Raw genomic sequence first — 13563 nt, 5'->3', positions numbered from 1 at the left:
TTGCAAATCAGGCAAGAGCTAAGAGGAGGACATCGAAGTAGGACAAAAGTATTGTCCATTGTAAGAGACACTGTCATACAAGGTATGGGTGATTTAAGTCTGGTCTTCTTCATGCAACTTGTTGAGCAAATGCAAGACCAAGAGAAAAATAATCTATTGAAATAATTTTACAAAGAATAACTTCACTGTTCCTGATATGTTATCTAAGGAGAGTATTAAGAGAGAAGATAAAAGTGGAGTATACTTCGGTTTCCTTTAAGCATCTTGCTAGCAAAATATATCTTTCAGTTTAGAAGTGTTTGAACCAAAAATTGGTGGAGTACATTTTTGTGGGCACTTTAGACACAGGAAGACTTTAAAGGTAAAAGAAAAAATAAAAATGAATAGGTAAATATTTGTGATGTCAGCTTCTTGGACTGGTTTTTTGGAGACAAAGTTTTACATTAAAGTTTGTCCTCATTAACATAGATGTTGGGTTTCCGTGGCAACCAAATAGAAGGGTGAAGTTTAGTGGACTTGCTTGGACAAGTAAACAGCATGATAGAAAAAAATGGCAAATAATATTTAGTTAATTATTTTGACCAATTACTTGCCAGAGCAAAGAAGGAAAGATATAATTCAAAATGACTTGACTTAAAAATATGAAAAAAGAGTAGTGAAGAGAGATGAGAGAAAACATAGAGGACTGTTTTGTCTCCAGTGGAGTAATGGGTTCTTGATCTTGTTTAGTCCATTCTATCGTCACAAGCTATCATGTGTGTCTCAGGACTGGAGTACCCAGTTCAGACAAAGAAAACTCACAGAAGAAAATATTTGCAGCAAATATAGGTGGTTTATAACCTTACAAAATCTATTTTAATCTGTTCAAAATACTCCCATACCCCAAAGTGCCCTTTTGAACAGCTTTGTTTGCTTTTCCCAAGACTGCCCTTCATTAACTATTTAAAATTTTGAGAGGTCATATTCATACTCTCTAGGGATTGCTGTTTGGTTGTGATTTTTGTGTGTTTTTGTTTGTTGTTGTGTTTTTTAACTGAATTTCAGAAGTTTGTGCAAGTGTGTTACAATTAAATATGTCCACCTAATTGTCCAATGCTCCTGGATCAGAATCACTCCTTCTATCATTCTCAACCAACTCCTTCTCCAAGATTTATTTCAGATTTACTACTTCCTTTATCACATGTGTACATTGAATATTCTAGCTTGACTTGCCCCTTGTTCCATTTTTCATTCATTCTATGTCTTTACAATTATTCCTCTCTGGTTTCAACTTCCTGATAGTCATTCTGTTAAACTGTCTGTTAATACTTTGAAAGGTTTATATACATTCCATGGAGTTTCAATCCTGCATATAATTGAACTGATGTCAGCTTATATTGCCATAATTCATTCATCTGCAATAACAATTTGCAAGACTGGAGACGTGAAGCACCTAGACATGATTTTATTCTCATCCATTTGGAAGATTAATCTTTAGTTAACAAGAAAATTTAAAAATGGCTTAGAATGTATTCCTACCAGTTTTTATAAATGGCTTTGTTCAATGGTGTTCGATTATTTTATTTTACGTGGGATAATATTTTCTACTACCTACAAGATTTTCAAAAAGAAGAAAACTAGAATTTACTACTATAGAGGAATATGATGGAAATAGAAGACAGATTTTATGTTCGTCACATCTCTGATGAGTACCCATATTCAAGACAAAATCATTTTTCTTACTATGTTAGACAGATAGGGAAAAACATAAAACAACATATGATAAGACAACTATTCATGACTTTTTAAAATGTACCTTATGTGATGAAATTTACTTTATTAACTACTGTTTGGGTTTGAAATATGGGTGGCTGATCTATTTAACACATTTCTGGAAGGCACCTACTGAACAAGACATATGGTGAGGGGTATTATTTCTACACTTTAATGAATGGTTGAGCCTGTTTGGCATTAGTGCTGGGTAAATAAATCCACTCTATTGTAATTTGCTCCCTACACATGAAAAACTTGTAATGTCACTAAGTATCATCTACTTGTCAAATGTTATTTTGGTGAATGAGTTTAAAAATTTTATTTGAAAAGTAATATACTTTCAGGAGATTAAATGTAGGTTATCATTGGTTTGAGAATGACAACATTTTTATACTACAGAACCAAGTTTTACTGTACCAATGTTTTGAAGCACTAATGATCTTCTCAATTATTGTTTTACTGAATTATATTTGATTTCTAAGTCGTTTACCTAGCCTTGGCAGACCAATTATGGATCTATCGTTCCAGAAAATATTTTTTGGCCTACTTATTCTGGACTGAAATTTTTCAGTAATCATTAGGGGAGGGGTATTAAAAATAATCTTCTGATATTTGTGATCTTGTTCACTCATATGGGCTGATCATTTGTAAATTGAAATTTTGAATTACTGTACTTTTTCTCAGATTTTGTGATATCTTTCATTTTAAGTTGTCTTGCACTTCACAATTGCTTACCGCTACTTTCTGTGTCTTAAGGAATTGGGGCCCTGAAATATTATAGGAAAGGAGAAATTGAGATGGGTTTTCAAATACTTTTTGTTGGCATGTTGCATGGGCTTAGCTGAGAAGTCTTGCCCTTGTTATCTGATGATGCAGATAACTGGGACCTGGGATCCTAGGACCTGTGGGTCCTGCAGAAGAACAATACCTTTTAGACATCATATCAGCAAAATTTGGGTATAATCAGTAGGAATGCTTCAGAAATATGGAGAAAAACAGTTTGGGACCAGCGAGTTACAACAATAAAGAGAGCAGCAGAGTAAAATCCCTTATAGCTTAGAGGAAAACAACAAATTTTTACCATGTGAATTCAAAAGACCAAGAACACTTAGAATATACCACACGTTTATACCAAAGACACTGCATTCATACTTTTTATATCCTAATATATATTCTAAACCTATTTATTTATATTCTAATCTATTTATTTGCCGGGAACCGAGTGCTGTTTGCTAGAAAATACAGCTACTATCTTCAACTAAGTGCTGTTTGCTAAGAAAACACAGCTACTACCTTCGATAAGGGCTGTTAAGCCTTGGAGCGTATTGATACCCTGTTTGACAACATTGCTTGGCGCCACCACTTTCCATAAGAACCATTAAGCCTTACAATTTACTGATGTCCTCTTTGACAACATTGCTTGGCACCTTCTGAAGATTCCTCACCTATACCTTTTGCAAGATATAATTTGCAGTTTTGGTGCTTAGAAACCCTATTGACCTGCTGATGCTAATTACCCTGCTCAGCGTGCTATATATACTGCTGTGTAAAAAATAAAGTTTGAGACCTTGATCAGAACCCTGTCTTGGTCTCCTTCCTCATGTCTGGTTTGTCTCTCATTCAGGTCAGTTCCTCTTCGAGCCCTTGTTGATCAACCCCGCGGGCCGGGGCATTTATTGGCTTAAATACCAATTTATTTGTCAAATTATCAATTAATTTTAGTAATATTCACTGTGTGAAATATAAAATCAGCACGTATAAATATAAAATATTTAACTATATATAATATAAGAAAATGTTTTGCATTGTTCTGTTATGGTTAGGGTATCAAAAGCAACTCTGTTTTAAAGTATTTTTCATTATCTCTACCTCAGTGTTTGGTAGAGTTAGACCTAATGCTTTACCATTTGTTGATGTACAACCTAGAGGCAAGAGGAAATACTGTGATTAAACATTACCAATTTAAGGCCTAATATCAAGGAGAAACATATGGACTTCTCCTGGAACTATGGAAATATTTGGTGATAGAAAGTCAGTAGTGTGAGTTTCTGCCTGGTTGGATGGTAGACAGGGCAGGACACTAGGTAATTATGCATTTGAACAATTATTTCATCTTCTTGACTTTAGCTACTTTTGAAATGGTAGTTATAATAAATAATTACATTTTGATAAAATACCTTCTAGTCTGAACAGTTCTGTCTGAACTGTTCATCTCTCTATGATCCCTTGTAACATTTTAGTTTTGTTCCATTAAGACAATCTATGCTGTCAAGGTAAAATATTCTGGTTGGTGTGTTCCTACATGGAAGAAGGGTCAAGGGTCAGGTAGACATTTGTGCCAGTAAGAACTCATTTGGGAAATTTTAAGCTGTAGAAATTTAGAAGTAGGTCTTAAGCGAGGCTTATATTGAATCCATTAGCTCCACAAAGGTAACTCAGTTGATATATAAGTACTTGAAAAGTCATCACCTTTTTTGGGGGGAGGTTGGTCCGGTCATGGGGCTTGAACTCTGCGTCTGGGCTCTGTCCCTCAGCTCTTCAGCTCAAGGCTAGCACTCTACCACTTGAGCCACAGTGCCACATGCCCCCAGCCCTAAATTATCCTGATTAATTTTCAGATAGAATCTGGCTTCCTACATGTGTATGATAATGGGCGATGTCCATTTGATGTTATTCTTCCTGGAAATTAGAATAACAGGTGCCTGGCATAGTGTATAGATCTTTCTGTTCAATCTGGGCTTTATCCACTAGCCTCACAACAGTAGCCTCCAATATAGTCAGGATTTTCATAAACTTATCATACCTGATTTTTTAAAAATCGTTGCATTTCCTGCAGGTTCTTGAATACTGAATTAATTTGTGTTTTCTTGGGTTGTTTTGTTTCATTTGATTGTATGTGTTGACTTATTCCTCACTTTTCCTTTTCTTTCACGTTCTTACCTAAAGTGCTGAGAAACCAATTCTTCATTCTCAAGATTGTCAAGGTGAACATTATTTAGTCCAAAGCAATTTAAGTAATATTTAAACACCTTCATATCTATGAATGGTATATGCATGCTAAGCACTGAGAAGGGTCTTTTTATTTTCACAGCCGTCTTTGGCATACACAGACAGATCATGAATTATATGAAGATAATAAAACTACAGATGCTTGCCAGGAGGAGAAAAACCTATTGCTAATTGTTTGATAGAGGCTTCTCTTCTCGTGAAAGAAATATGCTGCTTGCTGCAGGATTTCACAAAATCATATTGCTAGGAAGAGCCAAAACAATCTCCTAACACTATAGAGTTGAGGGAGATGAACTGACCCCTCTATGGTTCATTGGTCTTTTATTCGTTCCTGAGGTAATCACAAGCCTAAGTCATAATATGTCTAATTGCTTTAAAAACACTATTACTGCTTGGCAGCAGGGGCTCCAATCTGTACTCTTAACTACTTAGGAAGCTTGAGAATAGAAAACAGGCCAAATTTTAGTGGATTTCCTTCTCAATCTATAGCTGGGTGCATTGGATCTTTTCCACCATCCTGCACTATCTAGAGACTAAGATTGGAAGGATTGCAGGATCAAGGCCAGCCAAGGTAGGAATCTAGAAAGTTGGTGTGGCAACTCTGATGCCATTGATGATGGGAAGGCTAAAAGGACAGATCAGGTGCATATTCTTGTGGAAAGGGAACCCCTATCCTAAAATTAACCACTGATAGGACGCCAGCCTAGCAAGAACAATAACTCAATTTGAAATCCCCATAATTGCCCACAACCAAAATAGGTATATACATTAACATCCATCAACGTATTATTGTCTGTTCTTTGCTCTAATATAATCTTTATCTGATTATCATATGATGTGAAGCAATAGTTTCTTCATTAACTTATGATATATTTTAAAATACCTAGAAAATTCTTTCTCACGTATTAAGTGAAAACAAATGGCAAATTTCCACATTCCTTACATATTTGACTACCACTAAAAATTCATCTAATGATTATTATAGTAATAGATTCTGATTTATTACTTTACTTTGTAACAGTTTTTAAACTTTTGGCTTCTCTGCTGAAGTTTAAGTATTCGAATAGTATCATCAAAGTATATTCCTCGGGTACTTGGGGCAGTTTTGTACAAGGTTTTTAACAGATGGCTTCTAAGAATTCTTAATTGGTATATTATTTGGTTTATTTTTAATTTCAATTTAATTTCATTGTAAAGGTAATGTACAGAGGGGTTACAGTTACATAAGTAAGGTAATGAGTACATTTTTTATGGAAAGAACATTGTTATTCACTCTATCGATTTTTTTTGTACACTCAAAAAACTACTGATGCTTTTGCTGTTGCTATTGATCAATGGGTACTTTTGCTTTCTTTGTTCATGCATTTTTTATTATAAAATTGGTATACGGTGGTTTACAATTACTTAAGTCAACTAAAGAGTACATTTCATTTTATTTTCTAAATTTCAAATTTTGAACTTAATCATTTTCTTTTTTGTGGGGGGTAATTCTTTTTTCAGAGTTGTAGAATTAGTTAATTTAATTTTTCATAATTTTTACACATTTAAATTATTCATATACATATATTTTGCTTTAAAAATATTTAATATGTGAATTTTTAAGATTATTTTAATTTTTATATGGTTGGTGAATTTAAATAAATTTATTTTCTTAAAGTTCTAAACATTTTTCCAGTTAACAAATACTTACTGTATTTTCAAGAAGCACAAACTTCATTAAGAAAGGCTTCATTACCTGTTCACTTTTTTTGTAAATATTTGTACTTGAATTAAAAAAAAAAGTTTAATCTGGGCATGGTGATTTGTGGCTTCCATTTTCTAGCTATGGTAGGAACTGCAAGTAGGGTTTGTAAATAGGGAGAGCCTGAGAAACTATGAGACCTTAGTACAAAAATATCCAGAGTGGGGCTGGGAAGGTGGCTCAGTGGTAGAGTGCTTGCCTTGCTTGCATGAAACCCTGGGATCGATTCCTCAGCACCACATAAGCAAAAAGAAAGAAGATGGAAATGGCGCTGTGGCTCTAGTGGTAGAACACTAGCCTTGAACTGAAGAGCTGAGGGACAGCGCAAAAGCCCTAAGTTCAGGCCCCAGGACAGGAACCCAAAAAACAATATTCAGAGTGAAATAAATAGAGATATAGCCATCCCTAGCGCGATATAGAGCACCTGGTTATCATATTCTAAATCTTGAGTTAAAACTCTAATAACATCAATCTTTGGTAAAAATAAAAGGATACATGTTTCAAAATGTTTATTGTATAAAACTCTTTGCAAAGGTTCTCATGTCTTCTATTTCTTAATTTTCAATATACTTAATCTATAAGAATCCAAGCATATCGTGACTATTTTATTTCTACTTAATTTTAAATAGTACAAGCAATATTATGATTCAACATATTAAACTAGTTTTACTATTTGTGATAATTTACTCTGTTAATATGATAATATCAATATTCCAAATGTATGTATGTGTTGTGTGTCTGTGTTTATGTCGTTTTTGTGTGTGTGTGCTTTGTGTGTACTTTGTAATGCTTGGGTGATCACTCTACTGTTTCACATATGCTGGGCCAAGTTTTTACCACTGAACTATACTGTCTAGTTATAATGTAAATATTGTTTTAAATTATGACTTTTAAATTTTCATTCCTAATATGTTTTTTTCAAAATTATATATGATAAAATGTGATCCATATTCTATCCATGGTAGCAATTTTTATTATTATTTTATTGTTTTTTAGAATATTTCCACTGCTTTTCTACTTCTAAACTCTTGTGTTTGTGATTGATAAAGGTTTTATTTTGCTTCTTTTCTCTCTTCATTCTTTTTGCCTTTAGAGTTTATCTATTCTTTCTTTTTTTTCTTCGGAAATTAGTCATCATATTCCTATTACAATTTCTTTACATTGTAACAGGTCTATACAATGCTTTATTTTCTATTTTATTTTTTCCCATCTTCTCTGACTCTTAGTCCACACTATTAGGTAGAATAAAAAGAAACTTGATTCAGAATACTTTGATTATTTTTCTCCTCTTCTCTGAAGTCTTTCTGTTCTTTGAAACACAATAGCAATTACATATATCTCCTATGTGGTCCATCATTTTATTCTATCCCCTCTCACTCTCCTCTGTAGTACAGCTCAAGTCGTTATTATTCAAATTTATTATGCTATTGTGTTAACTAAATCTTAACTCATTCCTAAATTAATTTTAGATGATTCAAGCATTCTCTAAAGACATTTTTCTATATATAATATCTGGGGTCTTGTGTTTTCACAAGGTGCAAAATATGAGTGACTATCAAACATCTAGATATCTCTGTAGAATATTGGTCCACCTGTTCAATAAACTCGTATGTAAATTTAAGGAATACAGGTCAGTCAGAACAAATGTGTAAAATGGTGTAGCTTGAGCCCTCATATTAGATTTGAACCTTATTACCATGTTTAGTAGTGAAAGAACAGACACATAGAAGAATGTAACAGATTTATCAAAAATAAATTCTTAGTTCTATTGTCAATAGATATTGACCAGGATGCCATGACTTAATGAAATAAAAATAGAATCTTAAATGGATGTATTGGCACTATTGCCTCTCTAGATTTAAAATGATAGTAGGCTAGTACCTCAAACGTTATGCAAAAATTTAAAATAAAAATGATTATCAAACTAAATGTGAGATATAAAATCCTATATAACCTAAATGTACAGATTCATGACATTGGATCAGTAATGGTTTCTAAAAATTTGACATATAAAGCAATAGAGACTAAAGATAATCAATAATTAACTGGTTAATATCAACTAATAACCTTTCATAATTCTATGAAAGTAATGAAAACATATCCAACAGATAGATATTTGTTAATGCTACAATGTTAATGCTACAACGATCCTGAGTCTTAAGTACATTCAAATCTTCTAATTCTATATAAAAATTTTCCTGAACAGGATATTTCTTAAAGAACGTATGTAAATTAGTAGTTAATAGGAGGAGCATATGAAATAAGCTCCTCTTTATTATCTAAGAAAAAAGAAAAAGAAAACTCACTAGTATGACCATAAATATAAAAAGATGACACAAAATACAGTAATGCATTTGTGGAGAAATTCATATACTCTACATAGCACAATGATTTGTATAATACTGCAATCATTTTAGCAAGCAAGTTTTCAAGTCTTAATAAGGTTAAAGAGAATTGTATATTATTCAGACATCACACTTCTATGTATATATTAAAGAGAAGTAAAAAAAAAATGTTTGGACAGGGAATGTAGTTCATTGACAGTGCACTTGTATATTGTGTGTGAGACCCTGGAAATAATCCCCCAAATCAAATTTGAAAAGAGACACTATAGAGGATATATGCTGGACAAATTCCTGTAACTGAATTTTATATCTATTTTAATATCTGTTCTAAAATTTACAGCATTTCTATTTGAAGAAATGCAAGTTCGTGAAACTTAGGTTTGGAAAACCTATGAGTGTAAAATTCACTTCCAAAGCACTAAAATGTCTACAATAAAAGGAGATAGTATATTGCATGTGAATTTCATGTCAGCAAAAAAATTGCTTAAAATACTTCACACAAATTGCAGAATACATGAAAATATGTTTTCGGTGTTGGCTAAAAATTCTTTGTAAACTACACCTTTTAAAATGAAGATGTGATTTCTGTTTATTTTCAGTTTTTTGATCCGTTTTTTTGAGTTTATGCAGAGATAACTGAATCAAAAAGTGTATGTGATAATTAGAATATCTAGGAATTACGCATCACTTATAAGTAATTGATAACCTTTTCTGGAAGTAACTTTTAGAAAATGACAAAAGACCCAAATCTATGCATCTGCATTTTATGAAACCTATATGGTATTTGCTCAATCCAAATGCTTTTCTCTCCTTTGCTAGGAAAAAGTTTTCTCAAGATGAGAGCCAACAGCAGTGAAAAGAAACAAAATACACATTCATGTTGATTTATTTGTGAAAATAACAAATGAAATAAAATAATTGTACTTAAGAAACTCCAATGTTAGTATCTATGAAAATGTTCCTGAATGCCAACATGCATTGATTTTTTTTTAGTTTTAATTTCTACGAATATATGAAAAGTAGAACACGAAAACAAATATAATTTTAGAGCAAATCAGCCTTGAAATAATTTTCTTAATTGTTTTGAAATTACAAAGAATTGATACCATTGAGGAAATGATCCTTTCCTATGGAAATCATTTAAAAATGTTTATCACTTATTATAATTCAAATACAAAACAAGAGTAATTTTATATAATCATTATAAATATCATTTTATTACTATCATAAAGTAGAATAAAAGACCAATCCAAATATATTATCATATTCTTAATTTCTAATCATTACCTAGATAACTCAATCAAAATAGTCATGTCTTTAACATAGACATAATTATTCTATAATTTTTACTTAACATTTTTCAGAGGCCTGTATTAATGTTTCTAAGAAATGTTCACAGCAGTTAAAAAATGCTTTTGTGAAATTAATTTGACATATTTTGTTGTGGTTGTTTGCAAGGCATGAGCATTGTCTCTAAACCTTTTTATGCACAAAGCCAGCACTATACAACTTGAGGCACAGAGCTAATTAATGTTTTTAGTGGTTAATTGGAGATAAGAATCTAACAAATACTTTTCTGTCTGGGCTAGTTTCAAACACAATTCTAAGATCTAATTACACAGAATAGCTCGAATTATAGGCTTGAGTCACTGGCACTTGGTTTGATGTATTTATTTAATTTTAATTATGTCTTAAGATTTTTGTTTCACTATAATGAACATCGTTCTACACAAATATTTAGATATATGTATATATTTCTGATGACAATCTCCAAAAATGTATGTCTTTCTACATATTATATATATATATATATATATATATATTTATATATATATAAAAAAATATATATAAATATATATATATAAATATATAAATATATATATAAATATATATATATATTTCTGAAGACAAACTCCCTATAAAACTTTATGCTACTATTTTTGACCTTTTTTAATTTCAAAGATATGAAGTCTATTTTCCCTAATGTTTCCTAGAATAAAATAACTAATATTTAAATAGAATGTAGAGTTTATTATTTTCAAGAGAATTTTCGAAATACTCATGATATTGTAGTAACATTTACAGTATATTACTTGAAATAATTTTGTTCAAACTCTTAAATATTTGTGTGTAGTGGTGGGGAGAGCGGAAGTTAATCCATACTGGTGAGGAATTTGCAATACTTCAAAAATCTATTCTACAATTTGTTATAAGCATATAGTCAAGCTACCTGTTATGGTTAAGTTTTTTTATTTCTTTATTTGTTTTAAATTTTAAATTGGATGCATGCACAATGGTAACATTAAAACTATTAATCGACAGACAAATGATTGCAAAATCATAGATACATATCAGACTTTCAATATTTAGCATTTATGATGTTAGTAATAATTTTGGTGGAAATGATAGTGACCACAGTGTACCCTAATAATTACAATGTTGTGATTGAAAAGGAAAAAAAAACTTTACACATTTTTGAAGCTAGATTTCCCACATTGAATACATGGTAATTAACAGCATTGGATTACGTACAGTAAGAATAACAAGAGGAGAGTTTCAATATCAAGAAATAGAACCACATTAAACAGGTAGAAACAGTAAAAACCCTAAAGTTATTCCTACAGACTCTCTAATGTATACTCACTTTTCTTGGTGGTTTTTTTTCTTATAATTAAAATCGTTAATTTCCACATTTTGATGGATTAAGATGTAGTTTTCAACTTAGTGTGATTAGTTCAAATAACATTCTCATATAGATACTATTCAATAACTCTGTTTTCCAATGATATATTAAGAGTATGTTCTTCAATACAGCTGTAAACACATGACACAATTTACATAATACCACTTACTTATCTGTAGTTACCTTAAAAAGACATAGACCTTAGAGCCAGGAGGTGAAATTTATTTTTCTCTCTGCAGGAAACAATTAGTGGCTTTATACCATATACTTTATAAGATAAGGTGGAAAATGTAAGGACTCTGGGGTTCAAGCCTAATGACCAAGAAAAGTAAAAAGGGAAAAAAAGGCAGTAAAGCAATATTTTAAAGCTAATGTGCACAAAAAATGGTCTAGAAATAAAATTATAACAGCCCCTGGACTGGCAAAAAAAATTAAAATGAAATTGCCTTCAATCATTCATTTAGACAATCTATACTGAGGGCAGGCTATTGGAGATCATATCACTAACTAGAATTTGAGAAAATCACAGTTCAGAACCAGTGTGCAAGGAACGTAGTAAGATTCTCATATCATCCTAAGCCTGGCATGCTGCAATGCATTTGTGATCGAGTTACTTGGCAGACAGAGGTGAGGAACTTAGCCTCTGTTCAGCCCTCAGCACAATTGATAACCTATGAGCAAATAACTAAATTGAAAAAAGATTGTTCTGATGGTAGAATACTTGTTCAAACAACAAAGTATCTAAATTCATATTCACTTCCTAAAAGAGAAAAATAGGAAGAAAAAAGAGGAAAGAAAAGAGAGTAGAGAAGGAGGAGGAGAGAAGGGAAGGAAGGAAGCAAGCAAGCAAGGAAGGTAGGAAGGAAAGAAAGAAGGAAAGAAGGAAGGAAGGAAGGAAGGAAGGAAGGAAGGAAGGAAGGAAGGAAGGAAGGAAGGAAGGAAGGAAGGAAGGAAAGAAGGAACAAAGGAAGGGAGGGAGAGAGGAAGGGAGGGAGGGAGGAAGGAAGAAGGAAAAGAAAAGAAAAGAAAGAAATGGTGGAAGAAAGAATGGGAGGGAGAAAGAGAGATATAAATAAAAACATCAGCATGTGTTCGATGTTAATAATGACCCTAAGTCATTTTAGCTATTATTGCCATCATTTAATTCCCTGGGAAGAGACATTTTGAATCAAGCCCTATTGTGTGGACTTGGAATTCCCGAAAGTCCACCAGAGACCATGACCAATGCAAACAGCAAAAGAGTCGTATATTTGCAAGCTCAAGCTTGGTCCTTTGCACATCGGGTAACCGGTGAGGCTAAGAGTCCCTAAGCACAAAATCAGCACAGCTTTAATAGTATTGAACAAACAAGTTTAGGGAACTTCCACACAAGCAGTTACATGATTGGTTTGAGTCCACCCTAACCACATTGCCCTTTTTCTGAACTATTGGTATGTTCTGTTCCTGGAACACTTGGGCAACTGTTCTGCTTTCTTAAGGTTGGGCAGGGTTGTTAGCAAACTGTGTTTTTTTTCTCTCTCTTTGAGTTACTCTGAGGGCAGCCTAGCACAAGATGGTGGGGGTAATCTCAAATTGGAGTTACTGTGGCTCTTCATTCTCTCCTCTTCTAGAGCATCAGGGACCAATCATGGTCCCCTAATTGGTACAGTCTTCTATATTTACAGTTTGGTATTGGGATCTCAGAACTAATAGATGGACTGTGCTGATCTACAAGGTCTACAAGGTCCAATTGTGAGTAACAAAAATTAACAGTACCAAAGGTCCTTATATTTTCTTCCAGCAATCCTGACTCCATATACCACAGCTAACTTACCATTGTACCAGCTGTACTCGTAAGCTCCAATTTTAAGACATACTAATACCATTTACTACATACTTAAACTTTCTGAGGTTTTTCTTCTTTACAAACATTTTAAGACAATCCTTACTTTTTAAATCCTTTCTTATCTAGTGGATACCAATTTTCCCCCAATTCCTTCCTAAGGCTTTCTTTACTACATTCCTATTCTTTACAATTTCTTGAGCTCCTTTGT

Source organism: Dipodomys spectabilis, unplaced genomic scaffold (genome assembly GCF_019054845.1).
Source record: "Dipodomys spectabilis isolate Male_0828 unplaced genomic scaffold, ASM1905484v1 ptg000386l, whole genome shotgun sequence".
Classification (NCBI taxonomy): domain Eukaryota; kingdom Metazoa; phylum Chordata; class Mammalia; order Rodentia; family Heteromyidae; genus Dipodomys; species Dipodomys spectabilis.
The sequence above is the reverse complement of the archived record's forward strand: the minus strand, read 5'-3'. Positions refer to the sequence as shown.